The sequence below is a fragment of the Solanum pennellii genome, chromosome 11 (genome assembly GCF_001406875.1).
Source record: "Solanum pennellii chromosome 11, SPENNV200".
In the NCBI taxonomy this organism is placed as follows: Eukaryota; Viridiplantae; Streptophyta; class Magnoliopsida; order Solanales; family Solanaceae; genus Solanum; species Solanum pennellii.
The window spans coordinates 14,249,033-14,252,526 of NC_028647.1; the positions used below are offsets into that span (position 1 = coordinate 14,249,033).

General features: G+C 33.1%; 1 pseudogene; it reads right to left on the reverse strand.

The window, feature by feature from the left end:
- The window catches only part of LOC114074712, a 3,087-nt pseudogene extending 1,115 nt beyond the window's left edge, over positions 1–1,972 (reverse strand).
- Positions 1,973–3,494: the final 1,522 nt, after the last annotated feature.

Genomic DNA, 3,494 nt, shown 5'->3' on the forward strand with positions numbered 1-3,494 from the left:
AATATTCATCAAACAAACATGATCGTTAGATTTTCAGAAAAATAGTAAGTGTGTAATGGAATGAAAAACTAAAAAATCTAACGACACAAAGTAAAAACTATTAAACGTTACCATATAAGTAGCATGTGCCTTTTTTATAACCATTTCAAAATACGGATTGTCACCATTTAAGTTCAACAAGTTGTGTCGACTTCTATAAATCTTTGGATTAACTTGTTCACTTCTGCTATTAGCTTCTCCAACCTCCTTATGTGCAACAACTTGATATAAGTTTGACAACTAGTATGATATAAGTCCCAATGAAATGGTATGGAATAATTAAGACTACAAGTTTAAAATTTCTTATGGAAAAATAAATCATTGTCACTACATGCACATTTCTTGAAATAGATATCCAAATGCAATGTATATATGACTACTTAATGTATTCACCTTAATAGTTAATAAATCAGTTATGATGTTTACTTACCTTGCTCAATTACATTAGCATTAGCTTGAAGGTAAACTGGAATATCTTCCTCTATTACATTAGCATTATATTGGAAGAATGGAATAACTTCCTCTTCTTCATCAACTTCAATATCTTGATGTATTGGATATTCAATTTTTGATGTACTTTGATCATATATAGAGACATCAAAGTGAGAACACGGGATGTATGTGAACATTAATAGGCTCATGACGCTTATTGAGTACTAGGCACAGAAATCATTCCATCCTTTGGCTAACCAAATTTCGCCTTGAAACATTATCACTTCAACCTCCCATGATTTTCCATGGGGAGACTCAAGAAACACGGGGCTTAACATGTTTTTGCAATGACTTTTAGCAAATACTACAGGAATCCTCTGTATGAAAAGGAAATTTTAATTTAGTTTCATACAAGATAAATAGTTCTACTACAAAATCAATAATTCACAAGGACTAAAAATACAAATGCACTAAAATAAAATAGGGAAATTGTGAACTTACGAGACGACATAATTCATCAGAGGAACAAATGATTTGGATAAACTTAGGGTAGTTGGAAGAAGAGTTTACCATGATTGAGGTAGGATGGGAAAATGTTGAAGAACTCCTTTACTATATATAGGACTTTGATTTACGAGGACAATGCAATGCTTCTCTCACGAGGATTTCATTGTATATCTCATCCATATGATTCCTGTGATGGGTACTAGTTATATTTTTGTCTTTGCATTAACTTCCCTTTTTTATTTTTCTTTCTTTTTGATTTCTACTAAAGCCTGATTCTTGTAAACTTATCAATTACCACTTATTTACACTCTTTAACTAGTGAAATTTGTTGTGCTTAACGCGATTCACTAATTTTCTTTTTTAGTATATATATATACATGCATACATATATATATATATACATACATGCATACATATATATATATATATTTGAACCCATATCATTTTAATTTTAAAGAAATTAAACAGAAACCAATTATAGGTTAATTATTCATAAATTACACAACCCTAATAACAGAGAGATTAGCTATTTATAACAAAAGGAAAAAGAAATATACAAAAACTATCATTCATTGTAGCTACTTAATTCGAAATTCTAATATTTCAATCCGAAGCACCTTCAATTTGAAGAAGGTTCTAAACAACCTTCAAGTACAAGATTAATCCTCAATGGTCAGGTTTTTGGAGAGAGTACTAGAAAATTCAAAATGGTAAAAAGTGGTTTTTAGTCACTACAAAAAATTATTCAACGTTTACAAATTTCGCCACAATTTCTCTCTGTGACTGTCATGACCTAGACCATCGTGAGTGACACACACTATACCACCTGTGAGAGTGTTATTTGCTCTATTCAAATTAGCAAACTAGAAAATATAAAAGATGGAAAAAAAACTATCCAAGTCCACAGAACCCACTGTTAATCTCTAAAAATTTTAATTCCTTCAAGTACCCGAGGTTGCAGATTTATTCCTCTCAAGATAAACGGATTAACCATTAAAGAAGCAGCGGTACCACAAACTTTGATAGTTTCAATGAACTAAAAATGACAGCAATGAGTCTCACACACAGACACGATCGATCAATTTTATTTTGTAAGAAATGTATGCAAAAGAAGGGAAGATTTTGATGCCGAAAAATAAGAGAAAACCTCTATTTATAGCCAACAAAAGTTAAAGGACGCAACTCTTCGGAAATAAGACAACCATTCAGAAAGGTCACAACCCTTTGGAAAAGGCAGAACCTTAATCCCGCTCATTATCAGATGATCCTAGAGTGCACCTAGTCCCGATTCCTTCCGAGGTTGAACTAGCCTACAAATTTTGAGTCACTATCCAAAAAGCTTTCAACCCAAATTCTTTCACCATTGACCTATTCATTATATATTGTACCCCTTTGTAAAACAAAATATTTAAATATTCAGTATTGTACTTATAGTATGTCACGATCCAAAACGAGTCATGAGTGGCACCCACACTTAACCTCCTAGGTGAGCGAACCAACAAATCTAAACTCCAACATTTACCAATAGATCAACTATGAATAAAGAAAATAATGCGGAAGTTCCAAAACTTATTAATGTAACCAAACCAATTAAATAAGCTTCTAAATTTTAACACTTATTATCCCCAAAATCTGGAAGTCATCACATCTAGGACATCTATTCTCAAATTACCAAGTCTAAGAGTGTTTAACAAGCCAAAATAAGCAAAAAGATGGTCCATGTCCGAAATTTAATGACATCAAGAGGTGAATGAGAGAATCCAGCACGAGCTAGAATTAATAACTCACCATGAACTCTGATGTGTTGGAGACTGGCTAGAGCTGAGGGCGAGTCGAAGTCGATGGTACACTTGCTGCACTCTACAAAAGAACAGAGAAGAAAATACAAGTAGGGGTCAGTACAAGGAACATGTACTGAGTAGGTATCATCGGTCAACTCAAAATAGAAATCAATATATATTGAATAATAATATAAAATCAACTACAATACTTAACAGGTGGCAAGCAACAAACACATGAACCATTGACAACAACAACACCATAATAGGTACACCATTAATCACAACATCAAGCACACGTATGAGAACTAATGCCTCCACACCATACCCGTTTGGAAAATAGGTTCTTTGAGATTAAGTATACTAAGTTACTTCAAAATTCCTTGCCTTTAATGTTATTGTGTCGGAACGTGACACTCCGATCCCATAATACCGTGTCGGAACGTGACACTCCGATCCCATAATATCGTGTCGGAACGTGACACTCCGATCCAATTATCTCATTATTTTATTTCATCAAGCCTTCTTTATTCAAGGCGTCATTTTAATAGAGAGGTTTCAAGATTAGAAATTCAACAGTCTCATAATTTTAGGCCAACCACAAACCACACAATCAAAACATACAACAACACAATCAAGTACATAGGAGACTTTACAATATCACACAATACATATCAATCGCTATTTAGAGTTTATCTATCACATAGAAATAAACCATAACCTACCTCCACCGAAGAA